Source organism: Cydia fagiglandana, chromosome 7 (genome assembly GCF_963556715.1).
Source record: "Cydia fagiglandana chromosome 7, ilCydFagi1.1, whole genome shotgun sequence".
NCBI classification, from domain to species: domain Eukaryota; kingdom Metazoa; phylum Arthropoda; class Insecta; order Lepidoptera; family Tortricidae; genus Cydia; species Cydia fagiglandana.
The window spans coordinates 9,055,317-9,078,178 of NC_085938.1; the positions used below are offsets into that span (position 1 = coordinate 9,055,317).

At 39.0% G+C, this 22,862-nt stretch overlaps 1 long non-coding RNA gene across 2 annotated transcripts in view; it reads left to right on the forward strand.

The window, feature by feature from the left end:
* LOC134665869 (uncharacterized) overlaps nucleotides 1-22,862 on the forward strand; it is a 451,632-nt gene that overhangs the window by 173,534 nt on the left and 255,236 nt on the right. The window lies entirely within an intron of this gene.

Sequence of the window (22,862 nt, forward strand, 5' to 3'; positions counted from 1 at the left end):
ACGTTCCTGTTAATAATATTTTCCTTTGGGTGCTGGGATATCAATCGTGTCTTATTCTGAAAAAAAAACACTATTTACAAGGAATATGAGAACAAAACCAATAATAGCAATTCCATTATTATAGTTACTTAAAAAATATTTTATTTAAAAGGTTTATTAAACAGAAATTTTTAAACAATATATATTTTAAGGAATATTATCAATATTAAGTATATAAGGCTCTATTACTTACATTTTTTCATATTTTTTCCCGTAATTAAATGTTGACAAAATTTGAAAGTTCCTTGACTTTGACAGGAAAAACTTAACCATCGACAAAAAACTAGATTTTTTACCACCAAAGAACGAATGATTTAGCGCATCCCTGGTTTCCGATTCAGTGTTGCCACTTGCAAATATCGATTTGTTTAGACTTTGATTTCGCCGGGTAACACTGACGAGTCGCGCCGCGACTTTGAGTTCTCTACGCGGCTGTTGCAGTCGCGGGTACAAGTTATGCTACGGAAATCGACAGATTTGACAGCCGCGGGAATGGCGACTCGAGTCGCGGTCTAAGTCGCGGATGCAAGATGTGCTAGAGGTGCAGGGACACTCATAGAACTATCTTCATCTGAACTGCACCTCTAGCACATCTTGCATCCGCGACTTAGACCGCGACTCGAGTCGCCATTCCCGCGGCTGTCAAATCTGTCGATTTCCGTAGCATAACTTGTACCCGCGACTGCAACAGCCGCGTAGAGAACTCAAAGTCGCGGCGCGACTCGTCAGTGTTACCCGGCGAAATCAAAGTCTAAACAAATCGATATTTGCAAGTGGCAACACTGAATCGGAAACCAGGGATGCGCTAAATCATTCGTTCTTTGGTGGTAAAAAATCTAGTTTTTTGTCGATGGTTAAGTTTTTCCTGTCAAAGTCAAGGAACTTTCAAATTTTGTCAACATTTAATTACGGGAAAAAATATGAAAAAATGTAAGTAATAGAGCCTTATATACTTAATATTGATAATATTCCTTAAAATATATATTGTTTAAAAATTTCTGTTTAATAAACCTTTTAAATAAAATATTTTTTAAGTAACTATAATAATGGAATTGCTATTATTGGTTTTGTTCTCATATTCCTTGTAAATAGTGTTTTTTTTTCAGAATAAGACACGATTGATATCCCAGCACCCAAAGGAAAATATTATTAACAGGAACGTTCCAACGGGACCCGAAGTGGAGATTCAGGAAAAGAAACACACTAGGCAAGCTTGTAGGTTTCAAACGCGGAGCTGTCCCCTTTTCTAAATTAACTAAGATGTGAGAAGCGCTTTAGCTTTAAGAACACCACCGAGGAAGTGAACTATTAATAATAACCCTAATGGTTATAGCGTACCTATCTAAGCTGCCGCAGTAACTCTCAAATAAGTTTCATATAGTTTTTCTTGTGCCAATAATGGATGGCATGTGTGTGTACTGTGTACCTAACTGTTTATGATTTGACAAATTGATATGAAAAGCTTATTTCATAGTCCTCGATGAAGACATGACCATATTTTATTGTCTTGTTTACAAACCAATTTTCTTTCCAGGGTGATATTTAATTGTCCTACGCCGCATGTCGAAGAAAAAGGAAGAGAGAAAATACTTTTCAAGGGTAATAATTAAGATTCTTACAATTTCTCTATAGTGGTTCTAAATGTTAATATATATTAGGTTTAATAATAAGAAGTCGAATATTGCAAGAATATATAAGGCAAAGCAATATACTATTAATTTAAATATTGTTTTATTTCTCTCCTGTATTTTTACCTGAAAAGAAACAAAAATAAAGTAGGTAGGTAAGTACCTAGAACTCCTAGAAGCCATTATTAATCAGCTTCCAAGGCTCACTTCATACCTAATGTTGACAGCAACATATCATAGCATGATCGTATCAGGCCCTGTCAAACATGAAGTGAAACATCTAGAACACGGGTATGATCTAGAGGAGTTTCAATATGGTAGACCATATGATAACCGTACCTATGCTACCTATACGCAGACTATGACATGAGCGTAACGACTCCTTCAAAATATTGTTGGTCGGCTCGGTCCAGTCACGTCACGGTATGGTGTTGGCAGGGGACGAAATGGTTAAGTGGGTGTTAACTGATAATATTTCATACAAAGCATGATTTTGAGCCGGACATGATCCTGTTATAGCCACGTATTACATCATTCTGTTACAGTACGATGCAGCGGGCACAGGCCACATGTAGGTATGTTTTGTTGAAGTCGAGGAAGGTTCCAAACGGTACCTTAATAGTAAGAGATTGTTGAAATTAGACATCTAACCGTGATCCTAAATATTACTACTAAGACTATGGCTTACTTAATAAGTTGGATAGTTTGTTTTGAACATTTGTACCTACCCACCTCATCGGCTTCATTTATGTACAAGCAAAGCGGGCTCCGTTGTTAGGTTGATGAAAGTTTTGTGTAAGGAAGTCTTAGGATTACTTTTACAAACTTACGAACCTGAATTGAAATTTAAAAATCCTACATATGTACCTAATTACTTAATTGAGTACCTACAAGCTAGCTGTTTCAAATAAAAGTTGTAAACATGATGGGTGTGTTGTGGTACTTGTAGGTATCACCGTGCATAATCGATATAAGAGTGCGTAAAGCGCATTTAGTGATTGTTCCATACTTCCTTATTCCTTAGGGCAATAAGTAATTATACAAATTATATTATTGCATAATATATGAAACTTGTTTTTAAGTTATAATTATCATGAGTTTAGTTAAAAAAGTACAAGCAAACCACCCGCGAGAGCGAGTCGCGTTATAAAGTCGCGTAGACTTCGACTCGCGGATTGACATAAAGACGAGAGAATATTTTGTCTCAAAATAGGCAGTTGTGCTACGGGTTTTAGTTCAAAGTCGCGATCGTTGTCATTTTCTGACAGTGACACCTGATCGCGAGTTTGTCGCGGCTCTCGCGCGTGAGTTGTGCTGCCAACACGCGACAAGCCGCCAAGTCGCGCCGATCTGTCACTTCTCACGCCTGTCGCGGCCAGTTGTGCTAGAGGTGCTGGATGTGCTTGAATCCGGCACGTAGATTACGAATTCTTGCATATCACCTACTTAGCGGTCTTTTATTCGAGATACCGTAGGTACTTTTACACAATCCTGAAAAAGAAATTACATATAAATATGCATAAAATGGCAAATATCAAGGCTTATTAAATAGGTAATTATTTAATATTAAATACAACATCAATACCCGCGAATAGCGGAAACACGTTCCGCGATTTTTTGTGAGTCGATAGTCGGCTTTTAGCCGTTTTCTTCCCGCTGACAAAACCGAACAATGTTAAATATAATTTTCCTTGTGGTTTTATGTACGGTTTTATCGTGTTTTGAAAATATTTTATACGTAAAACTTGCGGTTGTTGTTAATAAAAATATACATTGACAGAAGTTTGTTTACTTTTTACAAGACAGGTGTCAAAGGTTTGATTGCCATATAAAATTTAAAATGTTAGTTCCCGTTTCTGCCACGACTCTTCTCTTTCCGCACAGACTCTAATAGAAATACGGTTTGCGCTTCAGCCACCGGCGGCATCGTCCTTAAGGGTCTCCCCTAATATATCGACGCGCATTCGGCAAAAGCCGATAGGAAAAAGCTTTATGTCCGCGCAATAAGAGCGAAAAACCGGTCGACGCGTCCGGCGTCGTCGGCCGTCGCGAGCCGAGCCAAACGACGACTTTTTCGCTCTTATTGCGCGGACATTAAGCTTTTTCCTATCGGCTTTTGCCGAATGCGCGTCGATATATTAGGGGAGACCCTAATAGTTTAAGTAAATTTATTAGTTGCTAAATACGAATAATAGAAATATTAATTTAATTACCGGGACTAAGTAATTTGTATATTAGACGACTTTTTGGTTATTTTCACCGAGGCGACCGCGCAAAATATGTGTTTGAAAGAAAATAATAATATGAATCACTACCATAGTAACGCCATATAAAAATACGAAGATAATATTCAAGCACAAAATCACCCTTTTAACACGATTCAAGTCGAATCGAATTGCATAATTAAACTAGTTAGCTACTAAAAGCACAGCATGACGTCACTCAAGCTCCGAGACTCCGAGAGCAACGGCCGACCTTGCCAGTGCGTTGCCACGCTAACAAGCCGGGGTAGGGGATACAGTGACGAAAGCCCTGCACTGCGAATTCCTATCGTTGCTGTATGGAAACTGGAGGATTCCACAGATCCATAGAGAAATCAGTAACCTTAGAGTGCTCAATTCATACATGGCAATCCTTACTTAGTAATAAGTTGTATGGGAAGTATGGTAAAAACTTATTATTAATAACCTAAGACCTTTTTCGGGAAACTATGGAGATGCATAAGGGAGAAGGGTTTGGATCATCGCTCTGGGTCCTTTTATCGGGTTCAATGCAGGTAGCAGGCAATAATACGAGTAACTATAGGATGTTTCTAGAGGATCAGCTAAAATCTCAAACTTTAGGTTCAGGATGTATTTATCTGATATTAAAATTTTTGAGGCTAATTTATAGTCTGACTGTACCTAAAAGTACCGTGATGAGTTCATGAGAGTTATCAGTCATCATAGTCAACTATTTTAATATAGTTCGTAGGTAAGGTAGAGCCAGCTTGCTTCGACTCTATATAAAAATAAGATGTCTATTTCAGTAACAATCAGTGTTTTTACAAAAACAACAAGTGACCGAAAAATACAAGCTATTTTAGAAATATTTCGAATCCACCCCGTTGTCGGTATTTGAAATCGCGAACTGTCGGTCGTACCGGCTGGCATGTGTCCTGCCACGGCTAAAACAAAACTATTCAACCAACTCCCAGCTTAGGGTTCATTTTAAATATTTTTGGGAATAGAAATCACAGTAAAAGCTGGTATGAAATAGAACATATCGAGCAGTAACGGGCACGGTCTTATTTTTTTCTACATATGTATACTTAGGTATAATAAAATATAACATTATGCAAACAGCTCATACGAAAAATTGGATAACCTAAGGGCCCTAAGGCTGCCTTCATAAGCAACCGTTCCCTTGAAATATGATTGAGATTACCTGCTCAAAACAACAGGAAAACGCAAATTTCTCGCAATGATTCTTCCTTTATGCCCGACTGTTGAAGAAAAAGAGCAATTTTAATAACAAAACTTCCGTGAGAGACAGACATATTAAATATATTAAGAACGGGTCACTCACGTGAACGGAAACGGGAACGGGGTCACGGGAACGGGGAAAAACGCTCGACATGTTTCACTCCGTACGGAGTGAAACATGTCGAGCGTTTTTCGACTTAAAATACGTGAGTGACCCGTTCTTAATATATTTAATATATATTTAAAAAGAGCAATGTTTTTGAGTGATTCTACACGTTCATTGTGTTTTATTTTTGCATTATGAATTTAATTAGTCGTTATTCTATATTTATATAGAGTCTATATTCCAACAAAAAAGTAGATCTCCAAATACTTCCTATTTTTATACTAGGACACTCTCAAAAACCCTGTCTGTTTTTTTAAGTGATTATCGCTCAGAACGAACTTGTTTTCGAAGAGTTGGGTAATACTTTTGATATGGAACGTATGTAATGAAGTATAACGTCATTGTATAATTCGTGGGTTAGGTAGGTACTTACTTATATATGTAAATTTAAAATTAAACTTGAGGACAGCGTACCTATACTTTTGAAAATTGCGGGGTCGCAATGGTCCTCAAACTTGAAATGGTCCGGGCGTGATCATATAACTTGGCCAGATGCCAAATAAAATAACATTACTCTAAATTTCGTTCCTTATAAATTATATGTATTAAAAGGATCGAAATGTCGAGATTGTCAATCTACTTACCACATCATGCGACTCAAAGACATTCAATAAAAGCGTGAAACAAGAAATGCGGTCGCTTTGTTAAAAAATAGAAAAGCTGTTTAAAACTAGAACTGGTTAGCGCACATTTGAAGAGTATAAAAGGAACCCTGCATTTGACATGCACCATTACCCTCTTATTGTGATTGCAATGCTTTTACAAATTTCGATCACGAGTGGGAAGAAACTCTAACGGCGAAGAAAGTATGAACGAATACCATGGTTTATTTTATTTTTTAACTATAAAGTACTACGCCATACATCTTCTATGAGTATTCCATACTATTTATTATGATCTAGTAGATCTGTCTATTGTCTGTACGTATACCTAAATAAATATTATAGGGACATTCTTACATAAATTGACTAAGTCCCACGGTAAGCTCAAGAAGGCTTGTGTTGTGGGAACGATATATATAATATACAAATACTTAAATAAATAGAAAACATCCATGACTCAGGAACAAATATCTTATGCTCATCTCACAAATAAATGCCCTTACGGGGATTTGAATCCGGGACCATCGGCTTCACAGGCAGGGTCACTACCCACTAGGCCAGACCGGTCGTCGATGTAGACAGATACGTACTTGCAAAATTTATGAAGCATTGAGCCTACATTTTGGGAACACTAATCTGAGTCTAGTTAATTAAATGTCTAGACTGTCTGTAGTCAAAAAAGCAACAAAAAGCTACCGGTAAAATTTTAAAATTGCGTACATGCGGTACAGTTTTTAATTAAAAGAGAAATAAAATACTGCGATGCATGCATAACCAAACACTGCTCGTAGTAAGCAGACGTTCGTTGTATGAAATAAAATATAGAATCCAGGATAATAATTGAGATACACACGATAAATTTGCGTACGCTTTTTTCATCTTTTCGATCTTATCTGCATACTCGTAATATCTTAATAGAAAGTGTAGAACTGGGTCTGCGATCGTGTGCCAGACAAACCGATCAAGTTATTAGGCCTTACCTTACCTTACTTAAACGAGTCTATGGGTACTATCTGGGAGTTGAAATAAGAATGAGGTTCTTAATCAAGAAACGTGTGGTATTGCGATTACCACACACTTACGACCGGGAAACAGTACCTATACGTATAGTGAAACAAATTTTTAACTCGTCTATACTTATACGAAAATAAGGTAAGAGAAATATCACCACAAGACTATTGGCGTTCTCATAAACGCATTATAAGCCTCAATTGGCCATTAATCATTTGTCTTAATCGTTTTAATTGAGACTTGTATAGTTTTATGAATAAGTGCCTAAGGGGGTATGACTTTAAAAAAACATCAATCATCTGATATGGGGATAACCGATGGTAAGTTGTAACGCTTACCATTTTAGCTACGGCTAGTACAGCTACAAGCTGACTCCACCTAGGTCTAACATCAGAAACAGTAAAGTTTTATTAGAAGCCTTACCTTCAAATCAAGAGTGAACAGGCACCTTCTGGGCGAGCTCGCTCCATCGTAGGCCACGTCTACGCCTCGGCTAGTCTGTGGCCATGAGTAAACCCATGCATAATAAAAAAAAAAAAAAAAGAAGCCCATAAAAATATTACATACTCAATATAGAAATATTGACCTTTGGACTTCTGAAAGATTTAAACGCAATAGATACTTTTACTTTCATGCGTAGGTGGTGGCTACATTTCTAAGATGGTTGCGTTTAGGATTTGAGTTTCTTATGGCGTCGGCATACAATTTAATTTGGCTTGGATCACGATAAAGTTGGGTATATCAACTGTGCCGGTGCGGAGATCGGACAGAAAGCATTCATATTCATTCTGGTTGATATCTGATCGGACGTCACGTGTCACGACACATTTATTGGGCTTTACAAAATAGCTTAACCTTTGTTGTCGGCAACTATAGAATCTTTCGTCACGTTGCGTTTTGAATTAAAGTATATTTTTTACAAAAGTGGTATAGTTTGCCTAATTAATTTACATATTATTTAATTTTCGCGTATAAGAGAAAATTACTGTTTTTAGTATCTAAATAATCTGGCCTATATCTAACAATAATCTCGCCTATGCCCAGTGGAGCTAGCAAAGTTAAATTAAAAATATTTATATTATCTACTTAATTAACTCCTGGACAAGGGTGAGATTATTGTTAATCTTTAACTTTTCTCAATTTTGTGGTACGGTCAGCCAAGAAACTGGTCTACCACTTTTCGACTCTATCATCTGATTGATATAACTAATATACCTACGATATAACTAATACACTGAAAAGCAATGGAAAATAAAATATAATAGAATAAAATGTTAGTGGAAATCCGTGGTTTCTGGCCTACCCCTCCGGGAAATAGGCGTGATTATAAATGTATGTACTTATGTATGTATGTTAGTTATTACCCACTGGTTGGTTTCTCTGAAAATGAAGTCACCAAGTAGCATTGGTGATCATTAAAAGTACCGCAAAATGACACATTGCACTTGGCCCGGTTTTACCTTATTGGCTAAATTAATCCGTCGGTTCGTTGGACCAATTTATTTGTTTACAGTCACTGACGCACTTCAAGTCACGCTAATAAACTTCGTTTATTTATGTACCAACGATGGAACAAAACAAAATTAAATAAAGTTCAACATTATTCTTAATATGCATATGTAAAAGGCAAATTGGCATGCAGGTTAGATTACGAATAAGTGAATATCTTTAAATCTAAAAAAGTGAATTCTTTCTTGCGTGGTATAAAAATCGTTGTATTTGAAGTCGGCCATAGCAGGATAATTTATAATACCTATTTGCCATATTGTAAAAATAGACAAACTTCAAATAAGTTTATTTAATAACAGGGCAATTTATTTATGCAAGGAATAAGACTTAAATACAATAACAAGACTTATAAACTATTATTAAAACTAAGTATAAACTAAGTAAATTAAAACAAATAAAATAAATAAACAAATAAAACTTACCCATCTAAGTCCCCTGAAGAAGGGTGCCCATAAGGCTGGCTACATTACCACGCTGAAAAGCTATGCCTAATATTCTTTGACCAAGGAATGAGCCAGCCCTAGGGCCACCCTGCACCCGTAGTTTCAATCAGTCTTCAAATAAGGTAAGAGTTAAAATTAATAAAATTTATTAGATATCAGGATCTATAAGTACCACTATTTTAGATTGTACTAAACATATCAATATTTAATATAATATTAACATACCTACTTAAACTATTTTGTTTACTGTTGCTGATTCAGTAATATGTAGGTACCTACCTATAAATACTTAGGTCGAGAAAGTTTTCAATGGTTTCACCTTCATAGGCGTAGGTAATCATGCTACACTGTTAAATGCTTCCTTTGACTGAAACTTTAAGCGGTCTCAATGTATTAGAAGCTTGTTTTCTATACTCAAGAAACTAAATGAAAAGTTTGCAATCTGGTTCTATTTTCGGACGCCTGCGTACCTATGAATTAAAATTGATTTTAGTAAACGTGTTGAACATAGGTATTAGGGAAAACTTCGCCTTTGCTATAGGTAAAAAGCAAGAATTTTGTTTTACAATTATTTTCGCGACTTAGCATAGAACTGTCTTCACTAAAAATACATAGTGTAATAAGAATCTAAACGATACGACGATATCAAATATCACGATAGTAACAATATCAAAAGGACCTTCAATCTCAAAAACTCATTTCGGAAACATATTACCGCCTCTGCCTTCTGAAAAAAACATTAGGTACCATGAAGGTACTCACAATTAACTTTGACTCTTTTTTATATCTCAAACAAAGTTTGATATTATTCAATCAGCTTTACATGATCGGTGACCCAAATTAGGATACAAAATTTGGGACCTAAACCTAGGTATGTCAAAGAATCATGACTCTAATATCTTCTTAGTGCAGCAGGCCTTATATTAGTTTTCGAAAGCTATCCCTCGACTTTCACCACGGAACTCGTTTGGCTCAGTGACGGGTATGCTGTATTCTACATTATATACAAGCTTAGCTATTTGCTAGTCAAGCTGGTTGGTAAGATCTAGATCTTATCTAAGCTATAAACGTTTTATGATGTGAGTCCAAAAAGAAATCCTGTGAATTCACTACCACGGTCTCTCTAACTGTAGGTAAATTTATTAAATTACAGTCACTAGGTAATGGATAAAATCTTTACTCGATTTTCTTATTAAATGTTCATATTTTTACTATATTTTCTCAAAGTCCTATGCTAAATGCCGTTTAAATAAGTATTCAATTGCATAAAATATAGTGTCAAGTAACAACAGAATCGTGCTTAGGCCACAATTTCAAAGTAAGTAAAAGGCTTTAGGTACGTTCAATTACCTTTTTCAATGTGCGTGCGCTTTGAAAATACTTAAATTGATATTTCTGATTCAAACTATTAGTACGTTGTTAAATATTATTAGGATTTATTAAATAGGCAGCGAAACCCCGTTGAAATCTTTCTCACGTCTACTTAGAGAGCGGATAGTTCGCTCATATGTCGCAGTTTTTTAGAGACAGATTTTTTGTATATTAATGGATATCTTTATAATAATGCTGAATTCCTAACGGAAAAATTTTGTACTTCAACATGATCTTATTAAGATTTTCGAAAACTGATGAGGTATCATCTGTTATTCATGTTCAGGCTTAATTGAAGAAGGTTAATCCCTAAGTTCCTACTAGTGATCCAAAAGACTCGAGCCTTTGGAGCTCTTTTTTTGGGCTCGCCTCATCTCTTGACGCCTAAAAGGCTAAAAGCCTATTTAGCTCTTTATCCCCCGAGCCTAGTTCTATTTAGGATCCTAGACTCTTGGGGCTAATAACCCTATATTAAGCCCCAAGAGTCTAAGGCTCTTAAATAGAACTAGGTTCGGGGGCTAAAAAGCTAATCTAAATAGACTTTTAGCCTTTTAGGCGTCAAGACATGAGGCGAGCCCTAAAAAAGAGCTAAAAGGCTCGAGTCCTTTGGATCACTAGTTCCTACTGCAAGCAACTATTCCTTACGTTTTTTTGCATCTCTCTATCTTTTCAGAAAAATTCTAATAATTATTTTCCTTGCTTCCTCTACTTCACTGGTTTGATGGAACTTAGGAATGCGTCATTTCAATTGTATGCACCGCAGTTATGCAAGTTCCTTTAGAAATACCGGCTGTGGCCTGTAACACGAGCAAATAATTAAAACATAGATTGTACTCCTCAAACGGTGACACTTTTGTTCAACAATTTTTAAAAATTATGAAGTATTTAGACTCCCTATTTTTCATACAAAATAAATATTATCTTCAATGGCCGCCATCGCCATGCCATATCATTGTGATTGATGTTGCTTGTCACGCCTTAAACATAATAAAATTCGCAATACATTGCGTCTTAGAATAAACTTTAAAGTGTATTAAAAATCAAACCACAATTTATTTTTAAAAGTCGCTGAACAAATGTTGGTCAGTATGAGGAGTACAGCCTACAGTTTAATTTTTTGGCTTATATTACAGGCCACACCCGGTATACCTATATTGAGTCTTTGGGTTAGGTACGATGAGTTTTGCGCGTGAATGTCTTTATTATTACACCCACGCCGCAAAATAACGTAATACTTATTTATAAATAAGCTATAATGTCTTGCTTTTGATGACGTTTCTTGTGACTATATTAAAAATAATGTTGCTACTAGTACAACGCCAAAACAATGCAAAATTAATTGAATAGGAGAGTACTTAGGACTAGTCAACATCAGAATGTTTGAATGTATGAATAGTTATTTAGTTGTATACTCGTTTCTATTCCTAATAATCTAAATTGAAATATTTCAAAGAATACGGATTAACCACCCAAATACACCCTTTGGCATTATTTGGTGAGAAATTGATCATATATTTTTAAGTTAATCTCAATAAAATTGCATCAATCTCTTTTACCGAGTACGTAAGTAAGTGTCTGTCTCGGCGAGTCGAATGTGACGTGACTTGTATAGAAATGTTTTGCTGTTGGAAATAGAACTAATTTCCATATAAATGTGAACATCTCACGCAAAAATTTTAATAAACACCGCCGTAAGCACGTAAGATTTATTGGAATTAAATTTATTCAATGTTAATATGTTATTCAATTCATATACTGCCCAATTATTCATTATTCAATTTACATCAATAAAATTACATATTTGCAAATGACGTAGGTTAGACATATAATTAATTAGGTTCATAAGTAAGGCGGACTTTATAACAGCCATACCTGACCTTGGACCATCATCACTTAAATACCTAAGTATCGTACTTTTTTCATAAGGTTATCGGTGAAGTAAAGAGGGATTACCTACATAATACGATATGTTGCTAGTGGTGGCGTGGGTTGTTGGTGGCCAAATATTTTGACTGACTCTTGTTCGTAAAAGAGACTATACGTATAAAGGACCTTAAATCGGGACTATAACTTTCAACGTCCTCTTAAAAACCATGGCCCGCCACTTTGTATAATCGTTCCAATCCAACTTTCTTAACATTGCTTGCTCATCTGGCTGGCCAACTGACTTGACTGTAATATTCGGATTAGCAAAATAAAGACAGCATTCTATAACGGTTCGAATTTTAAAAACAGCGCAGCGCATTCGTGCGCATGATCTCCAACCAGAATCCAATCAAGCCAGAGCGCGAGATCTTCACGCTCGGCCCGCGTAACGGTCTGCATTACATGGATAGCTGGCATGCTCCAATTACAGGCCACACAACGCGACAAATATTTTGAGGCAGAGACAATTTTAATATAAACATACCGGTAGGTTCTGGAACGTTTAAAAACATAATGGCTCCTCTACACGATGGGCCAACGCCGGCCACTCCAAGGGACGCATTTTTGCGTTAGAGGGAGCAAGTGATATTGCTATCTCATTCTACCGCATGGCTGCGTCCCTTGGAGTGGCCGGCGTTGGCCCATCGTGTAGAGGAGCCATAAGGTCCATCTAAGTACCTATGCACACGACTTAAGTGACAGTATTGGTGCCACTATTATTTATTTACCTACGTCGCACCTTCATAGTAATTTGATGTTTTTGGTGGTAATCAGAATCAGAATCAGAATCAGAATTGGTTTATTTTCATAGTTATCGGTTACAATTTGTGTCCCTGCTCCCGTTCGAGTCTCAGGGGTGTATGCTCGCTTAAGTCTAGGTGAGATCAGTGCAAGTGTGGTGTATTTGATTTATGTTAGTTACTTTATATAAGGACAACTATCATTGAACGTTCTTTGTTGTGTTCTTAATAACTACTTAAAACTAACTTACAATCTATGTGACCTAGGAACTGTTACTCTTGTACTGAGTGGTCTCCTGCGGTCTTTTTTATTTACGATATACGGAATGTCTCCTATCCTATGGTTAGTGAGTAAAGGGTTAAATTGACCGTAGCCGAGATATGCGTCACCTGGGGTATCAAGGTCCGCTATGTTCAGCTGTTTCAATTTCTCCAGCATATCTTGATGCAGATCGTGGACACGAATGTGCCACGGGTCCCAATCTAATGTGTCCCACAGCATTTCAGTAGGTGTGCGTCGCGGGAACTGTGCTGCTGATTTTAAAGCCATACGGTATTGCCTCTCTATTTTGAGCAAGTTGGTTTTACTATACCGTGGTAGGAGTTGAACGGTACCATAGTCCAGTACCGGTAACAGACACGCTTGAATGATGGCAAGTTTCACTGTGATGTCTGTTTTTGCATAGTAGCCAATGATTGAGCTGAGGGCTCCACGTATACGCTTTGCCTTTATCGTTACCAGGTTCGTGTGCGGCCCCATCGTCATTGTCTTATCAAAAATCACTCCGAGGTACTTTGTTTCTTTCTTGTACGGCAAAGTCTGGTCTTTTAGTTTAACCGTTGGTTTGTAGCCCCTTTTTCTGGTAAACATAATGCATTCCGTCTTTTCGACATTACACTTCAGTCCCCAACGCTTATAATAATCAATGACAGTTTCCACTGCCCATTCTGCTCTGGTTGTAGCCTGGTCTGGACGGGCTGCCCTGTTCAGCACACAGAGGTCGTCTGCATATTGCGACAACTTGATACCTTGTAATCTGTCATGTTCGTCCCATATATCGTGCACGTACAAATTGAAGATAACAGGCCCAAGTATGGAGCCCTGCGGTACACCATGTGGGACGTGCATTTCTTCTCCTATGGTAGTGCGAAACTTGCCTCGCACTGTCCGGTCCATCAGATAGTTTTCTATCATCTTTATTAAGTTATTTTCAACATTTTTGGTTTGTAACTTCTTGATAAGGCCGCGATGATTAATCGAGTCGAATGCCTTACTTAAATCAGTCGATATCATTGCTACACTGTCTTTTACATCAAGTGCGTCGGTTATAAATTTTCCGGTGCGAAGTATCTGTGTGCCAGTACCTCGTGCTTGTGTGAACCCATGTTGAAACGGTGGTTGTAGTCGACGGCTAATATCCTGTAACCTTGTCAGTATTAACCTTTCACACAGTTTACCCATAATGTTAAGTAACGTTATGGGTCTGTATGATTTAGCATCTCTGTGGTTCTTACCTGATTTGTGAAGGAAGATACACTCTCCTTGCTTCCATCGACTCGGGAAGTAGCCTGTGGAGAGCACGTAGTTTGCTACCTTTTTGTATGCCTCGAGAAATGCTTGTCCTCCGAGTTTTAGAGCGTCCGCTCGTAGTTGGTCCGGGCCAGGCGCTTTTTTGTTTTTAAACCTTCTAAGTGCTATTTTAATTTCATCTGTTGACGTTAGATCGAGTGGGTGAAACGGAGTTATCTTCTCTGTCCCTTCATCTTCCGGCGAAATAGTAGCTTCCTTAACGATAGCAGCATCAACGAGCACGTCAATCGTTTCTTTTTCAGTGTTGCAGTTCGCAATCTGCGGTAATTTTTGTGGTGGCATTTTCATGCTGCGTTGGATGCGCCACATATGACTTCTACTATTTCGTGGATCTTCGAGAATCTTCAGCCAAGATTCCTCTTGAAGTGTGCGTAACGCAATGGACACTTCGCGTTTCAGTCTATTGTGTTCTCGGCGTAGAGCTGGCTGTCGTAGTTGGTTGTGTCGCAAACGCCACGCTTTGTTGCGTGCAGCGTTCCTATCCATGATGAGTTGCTTGATCTCCGCCGGTAAGTGATCTCGTCTGCAATCTTCTTTAAGAGGAGCCAGTTCATTCAACGCTGCAGTCAGGGAGGTTTCCAACCGTTGTATAAACGTGTCACAGTCTACATCGCTGTTAATATCGCCGAGATGTCCCATGGTTTCAGTAAAAATAGCCTCGTATCTTTTGGAGAGTTGCTCGTTTTCGTAGATCGCTTTCATGTTTCGCACTAGCTTTGGCTCTCGAGCTACATCGATGTGTAGATCGAGCAACCAAGGTAAATGATCTGAGCCGATAGATTCAATGCCTCTCGCTGTGACTCTGTCTATATTTTGTGACTCATGCGTGAGAATTGCGGTGTCTAGTATACCGTTACCTCGACTATTTGGTCTCGATGGCAGTCCAGTGTTGGAAAACGAACAAACATTTTCCTGAAGTAGTCGTTTAACAAGTGTACCGAGGCTTCTGTCACGTGTGTGGCCAAGTATTCTCATTTGAAGATTCATGTCTCCAATCACGGCGGCGCTGCTTTCCATTAGGATATCCTCGAATTCGTCGCGTGCATGATGTTGATTTGGGATCGGGATGTATATACCTTTGATGTTTATTGATTCTCCGGTTGCATGATTAACAACGAGACGGATAGCTACACCCTCTATCCTTCTATCGTCATCCTGCCAGTTGGTAGTAAGATGAGTTTGCGTCCATCTTAGACCTCTAGCTATGTACATTGCAGTAGTAAGGTGTTGTGCTCTGGAATCTGTGATTTTATCATAGTCTTTGATGTTGTATTTTACTTTATCAAAGTCAAGCTTACACTCGTTTACCACAATGATTTGGGGTCTGTACTTATTTGTCAAAGCTTTGAGTTCTTCGAATTTCTTTCTTAGCCCCTGAGCGTTGACATGCAATATGCGTAGTTTTGCAAAGTGCTTGCTCCTAAAAGAAGTCGCCATTTGTGAGCTCTAGAAGTATGTTACATAGTTTTCGCATCGTTTCAATAAGCATCATCTTTTTGTCCATTGGGTGTACGACGATTGACGCATTTGTGGTAGAGACCTGCTGTTGATTGCTGGACTGCTGTAATGGTCTACCAGGATTACTAATATGTTGCATAAAATTTATTGTCATATTTTACTTTCGCATAGCAACCCTTGGCAGAATCATCATTTCGCAGAATTACTTTTTGCATAAGTTTCATGGCATACTGTTGTTTCGCACAATTTTGTAAAGCAGAATAATGCAATGGCATAATCTCAATTTGAAGAATAATACTATAATCGAATAATTGTTTTGCCGAAAATTGCGTCGCATAATATGTACTTGGCATACTGTCTTTTCGCACAATTTCCTTAGGCAGAATAATTCATTGGCATACTATTGATGAGAATAATATTTTGATGGATAGTTAGTTTCTCTACCCTACCCTACTACACCAATGAATACCTACTCCAACAGTACCTATTGAGCAGGGGTCGCAGTTCTAACCTAACCTAACCTACAGTTCTGGAAGCAGTTTCTTTTGAGTAGGGGTCGCAGTTCTAACCTAACCTAACCTACACTTCTGGAAGCAGTTTCTTTTGAGTAGGGGTCGCAGTTCTAACCTTTTTTTTTTTTTGTAGGGGGAAAATGCATTCCGCATACCACCCGGGTGCGGGGGGTGACCCGAGTGGTTATGTGGGACTCCCGTCTAGGCTAATGAGGCCCACGGTATACCCACTAAAAACCCCCCATATACCGCCTCGCCGCCCTATTGGTGGGGTTACGGGGACGCTTGCGTACTCATCCGCGACCCCACCGGCGGCAGCCGCCCACGAGCGGCTCCTTCGCAAATGCCCGAAGGCCCTTCACGCTAGGCGCGCCAGATGGTTCGACGCGCCTTCCTCCTCCGCCTCCGTTCTGCACTGTAGCGGACCCCCCCGAGCCCGCCACAAGGAAGCTACGGGCGCCAGAAAGTTCTCCGGTGCCCGGCGACAGATCAGGTCTATGGGTCTGTCGCAAAACCACAATTCGGCTGCAGAGGACAGGGAGAACGGCACATCGTAACACCGACACTCCTCTTCCTCTGCAGCCCCACCAACGCCGCTACAGCGGAACGGCACCGCCAAGTTCGCAGGGGATAGGGCGAGTGGCGATCGTAATACCATCACGCCTCTTCCCCTGCGATCCCACCTCGGCCGCCGAGGATAGGGAGAACGGCTCACCGCAATACCGACACTCCTCTTCCTCGACGGTCCACCTCCAACGCGTCACAAGCGGGCTTAACAAGCCCACTTGGAGCGTCCTCCTCGGGCCAGCCCGACCGTCAAACAGGCCGGCCCTGGTTGCCGCTTCGCTTCACCGTGGGTGACCAAGCCACGATTACTAAGCCCCTCCACCACGACAAGGTGAGCAACCCGCGGGGGGGTCGCAGTTCTAACCTAACCTAACCTACACTTCTGGAAGCAGTTTCTTTTGAGTAGGGGTCGCAGTTCTAACCTAACCTAACCTACAATTCTGGAAGCAGTTTCTTTTGAGTAGGGGTCGCAGTTCTAACCTAACCTAACCTACAGTTCTGGAAGCAGTTTCTTTTGAGTAGGGGTCGCAGTTCTAACCTAACCTAACCTACACTTCTGGAAGCAGTTTCTTTTGAGTAGGGGTCGCAGTTCTAACCTAACCTAACCTACAGTTCTGGAAGCAGTTTCTTTTGAGTAGGGGTCGCAGTTCTAACCTAACCTAACCTACAGTTCTGGAAGCAGTTTCTTTTGAGTAGGGGTCGCAGTTCTAACCTAACCTAACCTACAGTTCTGGAAGCAGGTTCTTTTGAGGGGTGTGTAATGATCCGTATAACAATTTTTGATATATTTTCAAAATATATAACAACTTTTGATATCATTTCATGGTGTATAATCACTTAAGCGGTATAATGAACTTTTGATATAACAACAAAATAACTATTTTCATGGGATATAATGTTTAATCGATATAAAAGCTATTCGATATAACGTTTACTGGATATAATGAATATTTGTTATAAGTATTTATGGTATAATGTATTCAAATGTATAAGTTGAGGTTATAATAAAAAAAGTCGGTTCTGGCGCTTCGCCGGCCGCTACCGCGGCACGCTCGCTTCGCTCGCTCGGCTCGCGCGCTGTAGGGTCGCAGTTCTACCTAACACTCCTCCTCGCTTCGCTCGTCGTCGTACCTAACTGAGACCTGCCTTAAGTTCGAATACGTAGGTTGTTATAATAGTAGTAAATATTACAAATTATACCAGTACTACATTATGCCAACTGAGCGTTATATCGAACTTAATTATATACGCTGTTAATGTTAGATTAGAAGTTGTTATATTACAAGTTCATTATACTTGACGATAGTTAGACTCTTTAAGAATATACCATGTATTGTTATAGCAAAAGTGCATTATGTCCCTCAATCGTTATATCGACTAAAAATATATCAAAAGTTGTTATATGGACCGTTACGCACCCTCTTTTGAGTAGGGGTCGCAGTTCTAACCTAACCTAACCTACAGTTCTGGCAACAATTTCTTTTGTGTAGGGGTCGCAATTGTAACCTAACCTAACCTATAGTTCTGGCAGCAATTCCTTTTATGTAGGGGTCGCAGTTCTAACCTAACTTAACCTGTAGTTCTGGCAGCAATTCCTTTTGTGTAGGTTCAGTCAGCGACATGAGTATTATGCGGTAACAATTTCGGCAGAACTTTTATTCTGCTGCATAACATTCTGCGAAATTCAAGTCTACAATATGAGCAATATGCCATAAGAAATTCGGTGGAATGTAATTTATGCTACATACAATTCTGCGTATGTAAAATCGACGATAGTAGTATTCTGCTATTCAAAATTCTGCCAAATGAATGTTATGCGACATGACAGTTATGCTAATTATACAATTATGCAAAAGTATCATTCGGTTAAAAATGTTTCTGCGAAACCTGCTATGCGAAGTGTATTTCGGACAATCGATATTATGCAAGATAAAGGGAAGCCGGTCTACCAGTGTCCGCGTTGCTGTTTATTTGTTGTAGGGCAGAGACCGCATTCGCAAAAGAGACTCCTTGTTTAATATTATTCGACATTGCTCTTCTGGCTGTGATAGTTGGTCTCTTATTTTTCGCTTCTCGAGCAGCATGCAGATCCATTTTCCTTTTAATTTCAGCTTGAAAATGCTCACATTTCACTTGATTTGCTCCATGGCCTGGTTTGTGACAAGCATAGCACACCTCAATCTCCATGTTTTCTTGATTGGCTACGGTAATCGTTTCCGGACATTTGCGGCCGTGGCACGCTGATGTTGAATGGTTAAAGAGGTAGCAAGTTTTACACTGCACTACTCGTTTAGGATCTTTTTTGTATGGCTCCGGCTTCATTTTAGGAGCTCCAAAAAAGTGGTCAGAGGTGTTTCTCATTGCTAGTGCCACGTCTTCGAAGCTATGCGATGGATCAAAAATGACCAGTTGCAAATGGTCCTTTATTTTTTTAATATTGAGTGGACGAATACCTATACATCTTTCGATCTCATCAAGTTGTATCTCAAGTGGTTCATCGTATGTATTATTGCGAAGGATGACTCTCGTTGCATGTTGTTGCTCCCCTTTGGGGACGGGGGCTACAAATCTCAGTTCTTTATTAAGCGCGCTAAGGGCTTCAATCACTTTTTTACGAGCTTCGCCGTTTTTGGGCTTTATCCAAATTATTTTTTTATTTGGTGTAATGCTGTAGCAGCAACCAAGTGAGATGGCCATGTCTCTTATCTTTTTAACTGCTTCTGCATTTTCAATCAGTTCACGGTCGGTGATTCGGATCATTGGTATGTGTGCCGATGGTTGCTGATAAGGAACAGACTTAGCCTCTGCGTGCGGCGTTGAGGCATTTCCCTCTCCAGTGGTTATATCGGGTGTTTTGATGATCGCGTTCTTATCTGTGGTTCGTCCAGAGTGGTCCATTCGGGCTCGCTTCTTACTTTTATATTGTTGAGACCATTCGTCGCTCGATTTCTGTGCTTCTTGTGTATTTTGTTCGTTGGTTTGCGATAAAGTATCAAAACGGTTTGTGGTAGGAATATTCACGCGTATGTGATCCGCCAAATCGTCCTTCGAAGCATACGCCGGCCGGCCCCTCGAATTATCTCGACGCCCGGGTGTGGTACTCGCTGCGCTAAGTTCAATACTTTTGCCGCGCGATTTTCGTTGTTTATTAGTTTTATTGACTTGATTATGTGGGTAAATCATGTAGTCGTTAACAATTTTACATTCACAAATCACGCGTTCTTTGCTTATTAAATCAAGATTCGGAATGATTTTAATGTGGAACTGCTTATTGCATTCTCGACAATTTTTATTATTTACTTGGCATGTGGCCGCATTGCACGAAATGATTCGGATAATATGGCTACAACCATTTAATTCATCTTTTTCTATATTGGGGATTAGTTCTAGGAAACACTTAACACTGGTTTCTTTATGGCAGTCACTGCACTTAAGTTGTTTAATGTTGGTTTGGTCACTATGCCACTGGTAAAAGTTCTTTACATTATTTATTTTCGAGCAGTGCCAGCATTCGACCGGAAATCTGCCATCTGAGTCTTTTAAGATTGACCCTACTACTTTGTTATTGACTTTGCACTTATTCATATTGTTTGATTGATTATTTACTAATTTAGCACTCATAGAACTAATTTCACTAGTTTGTTCTTTGGGGTCTGCATCATCAGCGTCCATTAATCACCATTTATAAAGATAAGCGGTGCAATGCTCACTAATTGTTGCGTAATCGCACACCTGCGACGCGCACGGGAATAACGAAAACAACACAGCCTAGGTATCAGTGCAAAACGAAGCGCGGTGCTCCGCTCGACACTACCGCTCGCAACGGCTGCTCGCGGCGAACTCTTTGGTGGTATGTGGATATGGATGTAACAATGCACCAAAAATATCTGCCACTCTCGGATACTATTTGAAATAGAGATATTTTCTCTACATTAGGCATTAAAAAGTATGTACCAGTCTGATTGTTCTACATGTAAAGACATCCTATTTTTGGTACCTAAACTAGAGAATGGTACGTAGATACTTTTGACGCATAGTCTAATATGTTTATTTTGATGCTCACTGTACACTGTGGCTGACTGTAACCCGGTGGTCTTCAAAGCTTCTCCTTCTTATACATACTTACAATTTACATGCGTATATTTTTACATGCAATTAATGTTAACGTCCACCCACCGCAAAAATAAATATGTAAATAAATATATCAAACCAAAATAACAATACCCCGCAAAGTATTCATCATTTTGTCAGGTAAGTCCGTTTAATCATGCGATTGTTGAAAATAACTTATTGAAGGGCGCTAAATCTTTTGCACTCAAGCTTTAAAGTTACGCTTCGGGGAGAGAAGTGAATCATATTAACATTACCACTAATGATTAGGTATAGGCATTGTGAAATGTATAACGCATCAAGGTCGGTAACGTTTTGTGGAGAACACGGCGCGGCGGTCACATGCATTCGCTTGTGTTATTCACAAAGCATACTTACCAAGCGCATCTTAGGGAACCCAGGGTTCCGTACCCAAAGGGTAAAACGGGACCCTATTACTAAGACTGCTGTCCGTCGGTCCGTCCGTCTGTCACCAGGCTGTATCTCACGAACCGTGATAGCTAGACAGTTGAAATTTTCACAGATGATGTATTTCTGTTGCCGCTATAACAACAAATACTAAAAACAGAATAAAATAAAGATTTAAGTGGGGCTCCCATACAACAAACGTGATTTTTTGACCGAAGTTAAGCAACGTCGGGCGGGGTCAGTACTTGGATGGGTGACCGTTTTTTTTTTGCCTTTTTTTGCATTATGGTACGGATCCCTTCGTGCGCGAGTCCGACTCGCACTTGCCCGGTTTTTTAGGTGATACACGCGACTGGTATTCATTACTGTGAGTAACTTCGTTATGACTTTATGAGAACAACCCTGAATTCGCAAAAACTACAATTCGACACTGTTAGAATATTATAAACCAAACAGGTTGTAAACCTCATGCCATGAGCTGGGAACTTTTGTTTTGTCTGTGGTTTTCTATTTTGTCAATCGTTTTAATGTCTGTACTCGTTACTACACTCGTTACTATATACTCGTAATGTTTTAGCCTTTTCAATTCTGGTAGAATTCCACTCCAAGTCCATAGGTTATGGGCCCAGGAGGGCAGGATTGTTTTTGTGAATTCAAAGTTACTGCCATAGCGAAAAGATGACCATAGAAGCAAGTACAATCGAGTATGGCCCTCAGTCTCAGTATAAGTTGTAGTGACACATCTAAAATATGTTGAGTATTTAAAAGTTAAAAAGGACCGGTTTACAACCGAAATACAATGTTTCGTGAATTAGCTGTAGAATGCCAGTGTCGCATAGAAACATGCGCTGACGTCACCAGCGCCGTATGCGCAGCCTAAGATTAACTTGCGACTGCCTCTAGTGACGCATCCATGGTAGATTGAATACTTATGGATTGCATGTTTTAAATGCCCATGTTTTTCGGAGATAAAATTTATAATATTAAACAGCCGCTTGAAAAAAAATTGTATTAAGTAATAAACTGGCCAAGTTCTAAAAGTTAGTTGTATAAGATGTTGCTTAATTGAATAAAATGAATTCCGTAGCCCACACATTTTAAGGGCCACTTGCACCCTTCCATATACCCGAGTTAACCGGTTAACCGTGGGTTAGTGATTGGTGCAAGGGTGACTACCTACCTTCATTTTATACTAGAACGATCAATGCAAGTAAGTACTTACCTAGGTTTATAGTTATGATTAATATTGTATCAAATAAATATCTTATACATACATCTTTAATTGTATAAACGTAAGTATTGCAAGAATCTTTCTCA